This window comes from Aquarana catesbeiana, linkage group LG01, assembly GCF_042186555.1.
Source record: "Aquarana catesbeiana isolate 2022-GZ linkage group LG01, ASM4218655v1, whole genome shotgun sequence".
Taxonomy (NCBI): Eukaryota; Metazoa; Chordata; class Amphibia; order Anura; family Ranidae; genus Aquarana; species Aquarana catesbeiana.
In genome coordinates this window covers 227,654,242-227,671,750 of record NC_133324.1, presented here as the reverse complement: position 1 = coordinate 227,671,750, position 17,509 = coordinate 227,654,242, and the positions used below count along the sequence as shown (strand labels likewise).

The 17,509-nt window shown below is 43.6% G+C and overlaps 1 protein-coding gene across 3 annotated transcripts in view; it reads right to left on the bottom strand.

Moving 5' to 3' along the window:
- TAOK3 (TAO kinase 3) overlaps positions 1–17,509 on the bottom strand; it is a 433,972-nt gene that overhangs the window by 304,108 nt on the left and 112,355 nt on the right. The window lies entirely within an intron of this gene.

The window sequence follows — 17,509 nt, the reverse complement described above, 5'->3', positions numbered from 1 at the left end:
TACAGCGACACCCGGTCGCTCCACTTCCAAAACGGGGGTGTCCAGAAGGATGGAGGAGAGCCGTTCGGCCGGCCGGCATGGCCAAGATGAAACATGGCTAGCTGACACGTTTGGGAGAAATAATCTTACTCCATTCTTTTCTGTTGAGAGAGCCCATAGAGTGCCACTCCGACCACCACCACCAGGGGGCAATGACAGACCATTTTTGCTGAAATTACTACATTACAAGGACAGGGACATTATTCTTTGTTTGGCCAGACAAAAACCCAATTTGGAAATACCAGGAGCCAGAGTGTCCATATACCCAGATTTCTCAGCGGCTGTGCAGAAACAAAGGGCAAAGTACACAGAGGTCAAGAGGAGATTGCGTGCAATCTCGGTGGTATATTCTATGTTATACCCTGCCAAGTTGCGAGTGGTTGCTGAGGGCACGGTACACTTCTTTGAAAATCCAATGATGGCTACCAACTGGCTTGACCGACATGAGAGGCATTTGCAGGCAGCCGCACGCGGAAATGAACCAGGATAAGAAAGTGCATAAAAATCCCTAAATTGATTATTAATGCTCACCTTGAACAAATGGAGCCCACAGAGAGTCACAACTTACTTTATTGATTTACCTTATCAGTGACCCCTATAGTGTATAACTTAGAGGGCACAAGGTCCCAGCCCTCGTTATTACCCCACCAAGAGCCCTGCGGGGCACCAATGGAAGGCCTTCCAATGGAAGTTAATTTGTTACAGTTTGTTTTTCTTTTTTCTGTTTTTAAGCCCTGGTTGAATGGGCGCTATATATTTGAGTCACAGAGCAAGTTAGCTTTGTGGATGGAAGCAGATCTGCAGAGTGGGACACATAGAATGAGTCGTACAATACACTTTTTATACTTCAGAACTTTTGTTGAATTATCTGAGTCCACCTGTCACAGGCCTCCCATACAGGAAGATGGGTCACGACCAGTAAGAAAACCGAATGGCTAAGCGAACAGAATCATTCCTCTCGTGGAATGTGAGAGGCCTACATGACCCTAAAAAGAGAACTGCCATTTTCACCTTTGTCTCACACCGGAACCCCACTGTAGTATGTCTACAAGAGATGCATCTCACTAAAGACACCATTAACCTGTTGCACCTCTCGAAGTATCCTACTCAATATCATTCTACACATACCCGGTATTCAAGGGGTGTGAGTATATTGTTTTCCAGGACTACCTCATTTACAAAAATTGATGCACAAATAGATGTGGAGGGTAGATTTATTTTTCTAATGGGAACTTGGGAATCGCATGCATGCGTGATCATAAATGTGTATATACCTCCACCATTTAATTTAATAGTGCTGCAATGTCTTTCCAGATTTCTGGCAAAATATCCTCAGTTACCGGTGTATGTCATGGGGGATTTTAACAGTACCCTGGACATGTCTCTTGATATGCACAGGAAGTACTGCCCGCAGGGCCCCAGGACATATACGGCTCTTGCCAAATTTTTGATGGATATTGGGCTTTTTGATTTATGGCGGTGTAAGTTTCCTTTTAAGGCACAATATTTTTGTCATTCATTAACGCATTCCACTTTGTCACGAATTGACTTAGTGCTGGGTAATACATCAACGCACTGTTATGATCCAAAAGTCACCTATCTTGCTAGAGTTCTATCTGACCATTCCCCGGTACAACTCAGTTTAAGCTTTCCTACTGTAAAATTACCAATACATTGGAAGATGAATCCTTTCTGGATTCCGCTGTTTAGAGACACTAAGCATATGCTAACACAAATTCAGCACTTTTTACTGGACAATAGACATTCTGCCCCACCGGGTATAGTTTGGGACACTTTGAAGGCTTTTATCAGGGGGATGTGCATCAAGGAAATAGCCACAATTAAAACAAACAGCAGACAATGGGCAGCTGACGCCAGTATAGCGGTAGACAAAGCAGAGGAGGAGTTCTTACAAGCACCCACACCTGATAATGAAAGAAAATGGAAGGACGCACAAAAAATGTATCGCACCATACATACCCAACAGGCAGAAAACAAACGTTTCTTTACCTCACAAACATACTTTGAAGAAGGGGAAAAAACAGGACATATGTTAGCGGTAATAGCCAAATCGCAACAACCATCACCAATTATTCACCGCTTGGCGGTGTCACCAACACAAATAGCTATAGATACCCCTTCAATTATGCAGGGATTTTGTACCTTCTTTCAGGATGTATATTCCTCAAAGGTGAATTACTCTGAAACTGACTTAATTGAGTTTTTAGATGGAATCTCACTTCCGACAATACAGGGGGAAGATAAAGTACTGCTAAATGCGCCTATATCTTTAGAAGAACTACAACTTGCATTAGCAACATTCCCCAATTCTAAGGCCCTGGGAAATGATGGTCTTCCAATTGAAATGTATAAAAAGTTTGGTGGCATACTCCTGTCGGAATTGCTCCACACAATTGAAAAAGCACACGCTGCTGAATCCTTACCGGACTCCATGTACGAGGCAGTGGTGGTGGTCCTGTTGAAACCCGGGAAGGATCCGATCCAACTTGAGTCATACAGGCCCATATCACTTTTGAATAATGATTTGAAACTGATCACTAAAGTCCTCGCTATGAGATTGTCTAAGGTGGTGACAAAAATAGTGCACCCGGATCAATCGGGTTTTATACCCAACAGATCCACAGCGCACAACCTTTGCAGATTGTATTTAAATATGCAAATTCCAACAGATAATCAAGGTCAAAGAGCTATTCTTTCACTAGACGCCGCTAAGGCGTTCGATAGCGTAGAATGGGATTATCTTTGGAGGGTGCTAGAAAAATTCAATTTGGGGGAGACATTCATTTCCTGGGTTAAACTACTGTATAAGGCACCGACGAAAGCATGCATTAGAATTAACAACAAGCTATCTTCCTTCTTTGATTTGCACAGGGGAACAAGACAGGGCTGCCCACTATCCCCATTACTCTTTGCTCTTGCCATAGAGCCTCTGGCTGCTGCTATCAGAGGGAACTCGGCTATATGCGGTTTTAAAAGGGGAAATTTGGAAGATAAAATAGCCTTGTATGTCGACGATGCGCTTATCTTTTTGGGCGACACGTCTGCCTCCTTAACAAATCTCATGGAGTTAATAAGTAAATTTGGATCCTATTCGGGGTTCAAGATAAACTGGGACAAGTCCACATTGTTACCACTAGATCCCCTTGTATCGCCTCTTCCCTCAGCAGCAGACCAGATAAGAGTGGTAGACACCTTCCGATATTTAGGCATAGTTATCCATCCCAATCTAGAACTATATGTAAAACTAAATATAAATCCTTGATTAAAAAATTCCAAGAAAAAACAGCTAGTTGGATCAAACTTCTCCTTTCGGTAGTAGGCCGATGTAACTTGATAAAAATGGTATGGGGTCCACAGCTTTTGTATGCGCTTCACAACGCCCCTATATGGATTCCTATCCATGTATTCAAAAAATGTAACACTATATTTCGCTCCTTGATATGGAGGAAACAGGTGCCGCGTATTAAATTGGAAACATTACAGGAGGCAAAGGACTCGGGCGGGCTGGCAGTCCCGAACCCATATTATTTCATAGCAGCCCAACTACAGCACCTAACGGGTTGGCAAAACTCAGAGTCCTCTGACCCTACGAGTAATATAATACGCACTTCACTCTCGAGTGAGGGCCTTGTGGAGTGCTTGGAAGCAGGAGAGTTCCGCAAAGTACCTGAATACCAAACTATGGTGCTCATAGATAAAATATGGAATAAGGCCAAGCAACATTTTCACTATGAAGGGTATTCTGAATGGTCTCGTATATGGAACAATAGTAATTTTCCCGAACTGTGTAAATTAAAGGGTTTCTCTACGTGGTCTAGGAGTGGGGTGGTGTATATTCAACAGCTATACCAGGGCGGACTCCTACGAGACTTCCAATCCCTAAGGGAAGAATATGGCATATCAAATGTTGTATTCTTTCAATATTTGCAACTTAGGCACGCCATCTCAGCACAAGCTACAATATCCAAATGGGAATTAACTAGACCCACGGTACTCGCACAACTAGTAAATTCAATGTCTAGGAAAGGACAAATATCATCTATATATGATTCCCTAATAATGCAGGTATCCAAGACTATGTCATTAAAATGCAGGACAAGTTGGGGGGAGGATATAGGTCACATCACAGATGAGGAATGGTCTAATATAATGGAGAATGTACCCAAGGTATCTATCTCTTCCTCCCAAAAACTTACACAATTATTTATTATACACAGAACTTACCGTACCCCATATAAGTTACATAAATGGAGTAGAAGAGATGACCCTTTTTGCCCCCGTTGTAAGATAGATAACGGTACACTTGTGCATATGCTCTGGAGGTGCCCAAAGTTGCAAAGGTACTGGTCCGAAATAATCAATTCTATAAATAAAATATGGAGCCTTACATTTGTGGTTGATCTCAAGCTGTGTCTGTTGGGCTGGTTAGATGAAGAACTATATACACCGCACACGTACATAGCCATTACCAGAGTATTGTTTATTGCCAGAAAACTTATTGCCAAAAAATGGCTAGCGGCGTCACCGCCGACACACGCAGAATGGGTTAATACCATAAATGACACTCTATTGAGAAAACTAACATACCAGCACAGAGGCAGCCCAGCAAAGTTTGAACGTATATGGGACCCTTAGTTGGAAGTGCCTGGTTTGGCGCCCTTCCAACTGGTCCAAAATAAAATATTTGGTGGTAGGACACAGACCCCTGCTCCACTTGTCTGAGGGAGGAGGCTGTTTACGCTGGGTGGGTACAGGGTGATATGGTGACATAGAGACTCAGAATGTGGAACAATCTAACATAATATTCTTGATGAGAAGTTGTCTAACTCTGCAGTGACGAGTTATATGGTTTACTTACATATTGGTTTAAAAAAAAAAAAAAAAGAACACTTGAATCCTCCCCCCACTGTTTAGGGGGGAGGGGTACCTCTGCACCGACCGATTGTCCTTTTCAGGGCCGGGAGCGGGGTAGGGGTACAAAGTACCAAAAGGACACAACTACTACACGTAGAAAATACAGGATATGACAGAAATTGATAAGGACATGTAGAGATTTGTCTTATTAGTTGAATGTAAGCTCATATATACCATAATGATGCAGGAGAAGTAATCAAACTGATTGTATATCTGGATAATAATATGTCCTTGACAATGTAATTTGCTGTATATTTTTGTTTTTGTTTTTAGGAAGAGTTTTTTCTCTATGTTTTATAAATAAATAAAAAAAAATCTGATTTAAAAAAAAAAAAAAAAAAAAAGAAAAAAAAAAAAGCAGAAAAACACATGTAATCTGCCCAAAAAAAAAGCTCATGTACTTTGAGCTTCAGGTGTTTTGCTTCAGGTGACAAAACGCTCAGATGTGAACAGATGCCATTGAAATGAATGGGATTTTGCTTGTTGGGCGTTTTAAGAGCAGGAAACCATACTTAATCCTTCACCACAATGAGGTCGTGTTACAACCTGTTCCATCCTTTTTGCCAAAAGTGGTGTTGGCCCTTCATTTAAATCAGGACATTATTTTGCCTTCTTTTTTTTCGCTCAGCCTTGCTCGCCAGAAGAGAGACGACTGCATTCATTGGACGTTGTCCAGGCAGTCAAGGTTTATTTGTCTAGATCTGAGGATCAGACTCCTTTTTTGTTTTACCAAAGGACCCAAGAAGGGCAGGCGGCTTCCAAGGCTTCCATTGCCAATTGGGTCTGTCAATTGATCATTCAGGCCTACGGTCTGAAACAAAGCTCCTCCCTTTAGGGTGAGAGCTCATTCTACCAGGGGTGTAGGAACCTCCTGGGCTTTTCATATATAAAAAGTTAATAAAGCGCTACCATCAACCTTAATATAGCACAGTGATCCAAGAAATAATGTGATCCAATAAAGAATAAATAAACTAATCATATGTGTCCAGTAAACTACACTAGATATAAATTACTGTTCTTCCAAAATGCTTGTAGGGGCCTTCTGAGCCAGGCTGGTGCCACCAGAATGAATGGAACCCCCCCTCTCTCTGAATCATGCGCAACAAATGTGAAAGGAGAGGGATCGGAGGGAAAGCATAAACCAGGGAGTACTGGCTCCATGGAACTACCAGAGCATCTGGTCCAATTGCCAGAGGATGTCTTGTTCGGGACACAAACTGCTGAAGTTTATTGTTGAACCTGGATGTCCGTAGGTCGATCTCTGGCCATCCCCAACATTGGAAAACTTCCTCGAACACCTCTGGGTGTAGAGACCATTCCCCCGGGTAGATCTTCTGGCGGCTGAGATAATCTGCTTTCCCGTTCTCTACTCCCGAGATATGGACTGCTGAAAGAATCAGCACATGTTCCTCTGCCCAGGCTAGTATGTGGTTCACCTCCTTCAGAGCTTAACGACTCCTGGTACTGCCTTGGTGGTTTATATAGGCCACTGCAGTGGCATTGTCAGACTGAACCCAGATAGGGCAGTCCTGAAGCTCCACCATCCAGGACCGTAGGGTCAGACGTACTGCTCGTAATTCCAGGACAATGGGCAGGATCTGTTCTGTCCCTGAACATTTCCCCTGAGCTGTGAGCCCTTCCAGGGTCGCTCCCCAGCCTGAGAGACTGGCATCTGTAGTCAGTACTCTCCAAGTTACCGGGAGAAAGGATTTTTCCTTTCGCAGCTTCTGACCTTGCAACCACCAGTTTTGGCTTAATCGTGCCTGAGGAGATAAGCACATTGGATAATCCAAGGCTTGTCCTCTTCTGTTCCAAGCCAAGATGTCTTGTTGAAAAGGCATGGAATGGAACTGGGCATAGGGCACTGCCTCGGAGGATACATCCTCCCTAGAAGACTCATACAGAGCCGAATGGAGGGTTGTCTGGTGCCCCTTATCGGATGCACCTGAACCTTCAGGGCACAGATCCTTACAGGTGGCAAGAATACTCTTGCTTGAACCATACCCAGGATCAGACCTAAATACTTTCGACTTTGAGCTGGTTTCAAGGCTGACTTTCCAGTATTTATGATCCAGCCTAAGCTTTTCAAATACCGCACTGTGCATATTTTGCTCTGTTCTAGAGCCTGTAATGAGTGATCTCTGAGCAGGAGGTCGTCAAGATATGTGAGCACCAGGATTCCTTGGGCCCTTAAAAGGCCCAATACTGGTGCTAGGACCTTTGTGAACACCCAGGAAGCTGTAGCAAGCCCGAAGGGTAGAGCCACAAACTGAAAATGACGTTCCTCTACTGCAAAACATAGGAACCTCTGATGAGGCTGAAAGATAGGTATGCGTAAATATGCGTCTTATATCGATGCAGGCTAGAAAGTCTCCACTCTGGAGTGAGGCTACTACTGAGCGGACAGACTCCATCTGAAAAGGACTGTATCAGTAGATACTTATTCAGGAATCTTAGGTCCAAAATGGGCCTTGTGTCCCAGTTTGGTTATTGAACTGTAAACAGGTTTGAGTAAAACCATGTGCCCCTTTCGGATACAGGAACCTCTACAATCACTCCTTCATGCACTAGATGATGTAGTGCCTGAAGCAATAAGTTTCTTTTTGGAGGATTTGAGGGAACGCTGGATCTTAGAAACCTCTGAGGGGGAACCCCCCCGCAACTCCAGCTTGTAACCGCAAGATATAATTGAGGCGACCTACTCGTGCTGAATTATTGTTCTCCAAATGTCCGAAAAGTGCAGCAGCCTTCCCCCCACTCGATGGAGTGGGGGCGTCCCCTCAAAAGGAGGGCTTGGTGCTGGGTTTAGAAGAATCTTGGACCTAGGGCTTCTTCTGGCCCTGCGTCTTGCCCCTGGCCCTAGCGCCCTGTTGCCGGAAGAACCGCCTCGACGCTGACACATTTGAGGAAGCAGTCCCTGAGGTTTTAAACGAGCGACATCTGGTGCTTTTCTTCGAAGGAAGTAGAGAACTCTTCCCTCCAGAAATTTTTTGGATATATTTGTCCAAATGATCATCAAATAAACGTTCCCCATGAAAAGGGAAACCTGCCAATACATTGGCTGACCAGTTCTTAAGCCACAAAAGTCTGCGCATATGTACAGACAAGAGAGTCAAATGGTGTCAACAGCAAAACAGGGGGTGTAGGGGGAAAGCCTGTGCAGCCTGAAGAGGCCTCAGGGATCCCAAAGAGGACCAGGGGAGCTCAGTCACCTTTAAGTTGCAAGAGGCAACTTAAAGGCAGAATTAACCATTTCGGTCAGAGTCAGGATCAAAAGCCTCTGCGACAGAGGCAAACGAACTGGATATCTTGTCCAGATTGCTCGGAAGCAGACTCATCTGCCAGGCCCTCCACAGAATCCTGAGCTTTAAGCTCTTCCCCATCCTCAACCCATTCCTGCTCCAGACTAGGAGGCTCCAGGGAGGGGGATCTGTCATGCTTCTTGCCACCCTGCGGGATGAAGGCGATCATGCTAGCAACCCTCTGCTCTAACCCAGCTAGGGCCGACGACAGTTCATCCTTGGTGATAAAGGGTGAAGCAGCAAAGTTGACTGTAGGCACAATACCAGATAGGCGCAGCGACTCAGATTGCCCGCAAGCCTCCGATACTTCAGGTGATACAACACTAGGGAAACGACTAGGTTCATCAGGAACTACTGACGACATAGGTGTGCCCTTCCCTGTAGTGTTAGTCCTGCTCCTCTTTTTTGAAGACATTTACCAGCCACAAAGAGAGTACTTGGGTGTAGTATTAAAACACCTCAGAAGGGAGACCCTTTAATAGGGCTCACCAAGCCCCTATGTAACAATCCTGCTAAGCACCTTTAGCCTGCCAAGCAACACTTGGTGACTCACATGACTCAGGTAAGGAAAAATAAACCGCTGCAAGTGTCTGTTCAGAGTCTGCTCTGTGTCCCACAGCTGCCTTCTGGAAGCACCGCATGCTTGGCCTACACAGCTTAAAGTGGATGTAAACCCAAAGTCATCCTTTCTAAACTATTGCCATAGGGGTTATCTATAAGTATATACATGCCTCCTGCATGTATCTACCTGTCAAAGGTCTCCCCTCTGTCTGTTATGAGACCCGAAAAACTGCATATTCTGTGGGTGGGTCTGTTTGGAGCTCGGTGGGTGGAGTCGTGATGTCAGTAGACTCCCCGCCCACCTCTACACTCCCCTTGTCAATATACATTTTCTCCTGTGTATTTCTTACACTGAACTTCTGCTATGATCTCGAACATCCAGTGAAAAGACAGGAAAGTAACCACATGACTTCAGCATGCCAAATCATACTGAGGTGTGGAACAGCCAATCCTTGCAGAGCTGCTGAAGAAAGAAGTGGGGGTGGGAATTAAAAAATAATGCACGAGATATGTAAATCACCTGTCACTCACAGCAAAGGGGAGGATTTGACAAAGTTTTTCTCCGTTTGTCAAGATTGATCTCACTGAACAATAAAAGAGGATTGCTCAGAACTGGATTAACTCTTTGTGGCAAGACTGGGCTCAAATGATAGGAAATCTTATACTCTACATTATGACAAAAAAAAAAAAAATAAAACTTTCGGGTTTACATCCACTTTAAATAAGCTGTGTGTGCATGCTGGAACCTTCTGTGCATGCACACGCATGCGGTTCCGGCGAACGAGCATGGCTGTATTTGCGTATGATGCAAATCTTTGTGCGCCCAGATAAAGGCTAATGCGCTTGTGCGACGAAGCCGCAAGCGCCATGGCCACCAAACAACTGCTGAGCAAAGCAGCACTCTTGCGAACGCACGTGCACTATGGTGAACCAAATCAAAATGGCGCACCGTTGTGCTCTATCATACAGGTAAAAAAACAGCCACAAGCAAAAAAGGTACACTTTGCAAACACCTACAGCTAGCCCAAAACTCCCCCGTATAGTAACCGCACACAGGTGTCCAGCCTCTAGCTAGCTTGACTGATTGTTACAATCACTGGGACACCCCACAGTAATAAGTAAAGGGGTTTCACTTATCCATCCAGGTGCAGGACAGCTTAGAAACTAAGAGCCCAAACTTTACCCATCACGGGGGGTTCCAGTCACTTGAGGACCTTCAAGTACTGGGTACCCTTTTCATGTTTAGGGTCCACTCCCTTGGACCTGTACAGCACCCTGCAGGAATGCCTTAGCGCTGTGGTGTCCAGGATTCCACCTCAGTGTCCAGCGCCAGGATGCCGCATTACAGGCAAAACCTCACAGGATCTTGAGTATTCTTTGTGAGGCTCAGGTACCATTTATCTAAGCATATAAAGCCTGTGTCAAATGGATCAGAGCGGTCATTCCCTTGATTCATTTAAGAACCGTTTGTGGGACTAGAGACCTGGAGCTCAGAGAGCTCAAACAAACCGTGCCATCCACCTCACAGACACTGGTGAAAAACTGAAGCACTTCCTGTATGGGAGGGGTTATATAGGGGATCACTTCCTGTCTAAAGACCTTTGGTCTACCAGCGTCCATTCACCTGGAGATGGAATATAACCCAGCAGGTAATGATTAGCCTGACTCTGTGTCCCATGATGTATGAAAAAGAAATAGGAGACATAATGGTCTCTGTGAGGATTGTGAGTTTTGTAGATGTGTTGTTCTTCCCACCAACCCATATTTAAGTTGGCATAGGTGGGTGAGAATCTCGCTCCTATAGAGGCTCCTTGTTTTTGTATATACCATTTTTCATTAAAGAGGAAGTAGTTGTGATGTAATAGATAGGAGACCCCTTCCAAAATGAGCTATTTGAGTTCAAGAGAATATTCCATATATAGGTTCATGTTGTGTTTAAGTGATTGTAGACCTAAACCATGGGGTATACACGAGTATAAGGATTTTACATCGCACACAACCCACTTATTGCCATTGCTCCAGGGAAACCCCTCAAGAACTTGTATAGTACGTTGTGTATGTATGTATGTTGTGTCTCGCAAATGAGAGGCTATCCTGGACACTAATGGTTGTAATAGAATGTCCACAAGATTCCCCAATTGTTCTCCCAGGGAGCCAGTACTTGCCACTATGGGTCTACCCTGAATAGGAACATGTTTGGGTGATACATATATATGTGTAACAAACTCTGATGTCTATCATTGATGCACTTTTGTATTGTATTTGACTTTAAATTTCTCTTACAATTTTTATATTTTTGTACATTAATAAAGTTGGCATTTCCCTTGCCTTTTATACTTATCTACTACCTATTCATTCTTTCCTGCCCTTAAAAGTCCAAGGGGGCATCCATTGAATGCATTTCTATGCATTTTTTCTCATACACTGAATAGGAACATGGTTTTTGTGCGTTTTAGGTAAGTGATGAAATATTGGTGTCACAGGGCGCCCACAGGTATCAGGTTTTTGGCTTCTGAATGATTTAAGATTCCAATCGATACTGCTTCATCTACTATGAATTTTAGGCGCGGTTTAAAATCCTGGCTGGGATCTGAGGGCATCTTCCTCTGAGAGTTGTCCAAATGCCTCCTTGAGATAATTCTGGGAGTCAAGTATGACCACCGCCCCTCTCTTATCAGAGTTTTTTTATGATGATATTGGGGTCATCTTGTAAAGTTTTTAAACGTTCTCTCTCCTTTTGTGAGATTTTGGCAGTTTTTAGTTATACTATTGATAGATCTGGAAAGGGCTAAAAATATAGTTTTCTACCGACTTTTGCAAGATATTTAGTTGTTTGCCCCTGGTTTGTATAGGGTAAAAATCTGACTTGGAATAGTAGGGGGTTTTGAGGCAAAGGAGAGAAGCTGCGCTAAAAAGTCCCAATCATTCAAGTTAAGGCACATAAAAGTTCATATAAAAAAAAAAAAAAAAAAATTGCTTTTTCTTGGCACCACAGTGATTTCACACAAATAGGAGAGTGCCCAACCACCGTAACATAGACCTGCTTACCAGACGGCAAGCATAAAGGGCAGATGCCTATAACCCAACCTCGGCCTTTAACTTGCAGATGAAGATCAAATCGGTTTAAGCAGGCTGGATGGCTGCAATCTCTCCCACTCACCATCTATGGAGTCCGTATTCGTTTAGGCAAGTGACCCAAAAAGAAAAAAAACTGACCATAGCGTAATACAGTCTGTAGTGTTTATACAAACGGAGCCCATCCTCCTAGTAAAATCGCGTGGCGACGTCAGTACGTACCCTCCTCCAGACGCGTTTCGTCATACGTGACATTGTCAATGGTTCCCCATTGACAACGAGCATCTGGAGGTGGGTACGTACTGACGTCACCACATGATTTTACTAGGACGACGGGCTCAGTTTGTTTATTGCCGGCCGGCAGTGTTTTTATCATATACGAATATTCATCTTACGGATGTAAGTGTATTGCCTTTTTTCTATTAAACACTATAGACTGTATTACGCTATGGTCAGTCTTTTCTTCTACTCGCGCTGACAGACAAGTAGAGGAGAGTCGATTGGCTGCTCTCCTGACAGGAGGGGGCCTGCGCTGATTGATTATCAGCACAGCCCCCCCTTGAGAATGACCACCAGGGCGGACAATCAGTGCCCATCAGAGGTGCCAATTAGTGCCCAGCAGTAATGCCTGCCCGTGCCTCATCAGTGCTGCATATTAGTGCCACCTCACCAGTGCCCAGCAGTGCAGCCTCACCAGTGAGGCCTCATCAGCGCCCAGCAATGCAGCCTCATCAGCGCCCAGCAGGGAAGGAGAAAACTTATTTAAAAAATGTTATAACAGAAACAAAAAAAAAAAGTTTTTCAAAATTTTCTGTTTTTTTTTTTTTTTGGCTAAACCATTAAAAAAAACACCCTAGTGGTGATCAAATACCACCAAAAGAAAGATCTATTTGTAGGAACAAAATAATAAAGATTTTGTTTGGGTGCAGTGTTACATGACCGTGCAATTGTCATTCAAAGTGCGACAGCACTAAAAGCTGAAAATTGATCTGGGCAGGAAAGGGGGAAATTGCCCTGTATTGAAGTGGTTAAGACATGTTTTTTAAGGGTAAGACGGTGAGCAAAATTGTTAGCATTGACTAGAGTGGAAAATAAACCGAAATGTGGTTGGTGCAAAGTTGACGCCTCGAGATAGAATAGCGAACGTTTCCTTGGATAATGTCTGGCTGGAAACATTCAGAACATTGACGATATTAGAAAAATTTGTCAAATCAGAGCAGCGATGTTTCTTTCCTCTCATGTTATTTTCTTTTGATTGGGTTGTGGTGGCCCCCTTTCCCCTTGGGGTTCACGATTTTTTGGAAAGCAAGGGTCACTATCGTCAGAAAAAGTATCTTCAAGTTTTCTTCTCTCTTGAAGACTGGTGGCTGAGGGTGAAGTTGAAGGAGCAGAGGTTTCTCCTTCGGTGTCAGAAAAACTGACCCTTTTGGGTGTCCTGTTAGCTGCTGACGATGTCCTTAGAATGGAGTGTCTTGATCCTCCTGATTTCCTCCTTTAATTGTCGATTATGGGTTGTCCATCTGTACACGGTTCGCTCTGCATAATACGACTCATCCCAGAGAAATTTGGACCTTTCTGATTTGTGTAATTTTATCTTCCAATGTGTCCAGAGCCGCTCTTCTCGAGTTAAAATCTGATAGGTGGTAAAGCTTTGGAATCCCTGAGAACGGAAATGGATTCCACATAAATCCTGTTGTGTGAAATCCATTTCCATTCTCAGGGATTCCAAACATATCTCTTTGAATTTGACTAGAAGCTTCATTAAAGCTTTAGAAGCTTCATCTATAACGCTGGTCCATTGTGCCCTAAAGTCCAAATCCTCCACTTCAAATGAGGGTAATTTTTTAATTCTTAATGCTCTTGGAATTCTGTTCTCCTTGAGGTATTCCTCCCCAAGGAGGCTGTGTTCCACCAAAGACGAGTTTGGGCGGACATAAGGTTTTCTAGCTTACGGAATAGACCATTAAGACTTTCTTTGTCATTCGGCTGTTCTGTACAAAAGACTGACCTGCTTTTACTTGTTCTGTCTCCAAATCTGTGTGAGTGTTTGTTCTGACTGGATGGCGAAGGAGGAGACTGTGCTATAGCCCAACTTAAACCCCAGGTCTGGGACAGACCTGTTCAACCACTTCAGCCCTGGAAGGATCTGCCCCAGGCAATTTTTTGCGATCTGACACTGCGTTGCTTTAACAGACAATTGCGCAGTCATGCAATGTCGTACCCAAACAAAATTGATGGCCTTTTTCCCACAAATAGAGCTTTCTTTTGGTGGTATTTGATCACCTCTGCGGTTTTATATTTTATAATACATATAACAAAATTATAATATCAATATTTAATATCAGTTTAGGCCATTGTACATTCATATTTTTGGTAAAAAAAACAAAAAAAAAAAAAACACATTGCAATAGGCGTATATTGATTGGTTTGACCAAAAGTTATAGCGTCTACAAACTATGGGATAGACTTAAACTTTATTTTATTTTTATTGTTTTTACTGGTAATGGCGGCGATCTGCGATTTTTAGCGGGAGCTCGACATTGCGGCGGACAAATCTGACCCCAAATTACACTTTTTGGGGACAAGTGACATTCTTACATTGATCAGTGCTATAAAAATGCACTGATCAATGTATAAATGACACTGGCAAATAAATAGGATTTTTTAAAACAGCTTACCTGTAAAATCCTTTTCTTTGAAGTACATCAGGGGACACAGAGCCATAGTAGTTACTATGTGGGTTATAGGCCACCTTCAGGTGATGGACACTGGCACACCCTAAATTAAAAAAAAGTGCACTCCCTATATAACCCCTCCCACTACTGGGAGTACCTCAGTTTTGTAGCAAAGCAATACACGTGTATACCAAGAAGGGAGGGACCTCTGTGTCCCCTGATGTACTTCAAAGAAAAGGATTTTACAGGTAAGCCGTTTAAAAAAAATTCTATTTTCTTTTCATACATCAAGGGACACAGAGCCATAGTAGTTACTATGTGGGATGTCCCATAGCAATGCTAACTGAAGGGAGGGAGACGCAATTGTAGGGCACCAAGAGACTAGAGGACTCATACTGCAGCCTGCAGTACACTGCGCCCAAAGGCAATATCCTCATAATCTTTTACAGCTACTTGATAGAATCTGGTAAATGTATGGATTGAAGACCAAGTTACGGCCTTGCAGATCTGAGCCATGACTTAGTAATGCACTGCCCAAGAGGCACTAACAGCCCTGGTGGAGTGCGCTGCAATATGAAAAAGAGGAATTTTCCTCTTTAACCTATAAGTTTGAACAATCACTTGTAACTATGTAACTCATTTAGAAATAGTAGATTTCGAGGATACCTCTCCTCTTTTAGGACCGTCTGGAAACACAAACAAAACATTTGTTTTATAAATCTGAGTAGTCACTTTCAATAGACCTTGACCACTCTTACCACATCAAGAGAATGTAGTGACCTGTCTTCCACAGAAACGAGGTTCTGGAAAAAAAAAAAAAAATGAAGGCACAACAATAGCCTGGTTTAAATGAAAACCAGATACTACCTTCGGTAGGAATTCAGGATGAGGCCGCAATACAACCTCATCCTTATGAACAACCAATATGGCTCTTTACAAGAAAGAGCAGCCAACTCTGATACTCTTCTTGCAGAAGATATGGCAATCAAGAAAATTATTTTTCCCCCGTCAAGAGAACAAAAAGGAATATCTCCGTATTGGCTCAAAACGCTGCTTCTGTAAGCCAACAGGACTAAAATTAAGTCCCAATGGTTCAGGGGTGACCAAACTGGAGGATTAATCCACTTTACCCCCTGAATAAAGTTACGAACCAGAGATTGAGAAGCAAGTGGACGTTGAAAAGGAAGACCGATAAGGCCGACATCTGGCCTTTGATAGTACTCAAGGCCAGCTTTATTTTTAATCCTATCTGTAGGAATTCAAGGATCCTACCTATGACATATTTCCTGGGGTGCCAATCCCTGGAGTCAGACCAGGAGACATATGCCTTCCAGACTGATTAGTATATGACACTGGAGGCTGGCTTCCTAGCATTAACCAAAGTAGAAACTACTGAAGCTGAGAGCCCATGGTCTTATTTTAGAATGTGGGTCTTAATAGCCAAACTGTTAAACTTAGCATTTGTAAGGAAGGATGGAGTACCGGACCTTGCGAAAGAAGGTCTGGCCACAGTAGTAGGGACCAAGGGTCCCCTACCACCATCCTTATGATTTCGGCAAACCAAGATCTCCTGGGCCAAGCAAATCACCTCGTTCCCTTCTTGCTTGATCCTGCAAGAAGGCGCGGAAGGAGAACAGGAGGGGAAACAGATTGGTGAAAACTGATCCCATGGAAATACCAAGGCATCAGTTTCGTATGCCATCGGATCCCTTGTCCTTGACACAAAGTTGTCGATCTTGTTGTTGAACCCGGACGCAAATAGACCCATGTCCGGAACTCCACATCCTTGGCATATTGATAGAACGATGCCGGGGTGAAGAACCATTCTCCCGGAAACAAAAGTTGGCGACTCAAGTAGTCCGCCTGCCAATTCTCCATTCCCGGAATGAAAATTGCTGCTAGACAAGTAGGGTTGTCCCGATACCACTTTTTTAGGACCGAGTACAAATACCGATACTTTTTTCAAGTACTCGCCGATACCGATTTTTTTTTTTAATGTCACGCGACAGTTGTTTTTTTTTTAACAATGCTTTATTTTTTTTATTTTTTTTGGGGGGGGGGGGGGGTGAACGCTGTCTATGTGTTTTTTTTATTTACGTTTTTATTTTTTTTTTTTACAATAATAAATTTTTTTTTATTATGTATTGCAACGTGTGTTTTATTTTTTTTTTTTTTTAATTAGCCCTGTTGGGGGGCTTTGGTGAGATATCAGGGGTCTTAACAGACCCCTGAAATCTCCCCCTTGAGACAGAGAAAGAGACCGAGGATAGAGATCCCCCAGTCCCTTTCTCTGCAGCCTCAGTTGCACTGAGAATGAATGGAGAGAAGACAGCGGCTCCTCTCCATTCATAAACTGAGACATTGTAAATCACAGGAGATTACAATGTTTCAGTTATGTGAATGGACACAGTCAGCTGACTATCCATTCACAAAGGAGGACATGGAGAGAGACAGCGGAAGGGAGGGGGACAGCGGAAGGCAGGGGGCATGAAGGAGGATGCAGTGACAGTCAGCGGTGATCGCGTGTGGGGGAGTTACAAGCTCCGATCACCGCTGTATGTCACTAAGCAGCTGAAAGGGGAGAAGCTTGTAACTCCCCCACACGCCGATCACTGCTGACTGTACAGGTATCGGCGGAAGCATCGGGAGCATTTGCCCGAGTACAAGTACTTGGGCAAATGCTCGGTATCGGTGCAGATACTAGTATCGGTACAACCCTATAGACAAGGAATGTTGCTTTCTGCCCAAGACAGAAAAAATAATTCATCTCTTTCTGGGCCACACGACTTCTCGTGACCCCTTTGTGATGGATATAAACCACCGCTGTGGCATTGTCGGATTGGATCCTGACAGGACAATTTTATAGTCTGAGCGTCCAGGCCTTAAGGGCCAGGTGTACTGCCTGAATCTTCTAGAATATTG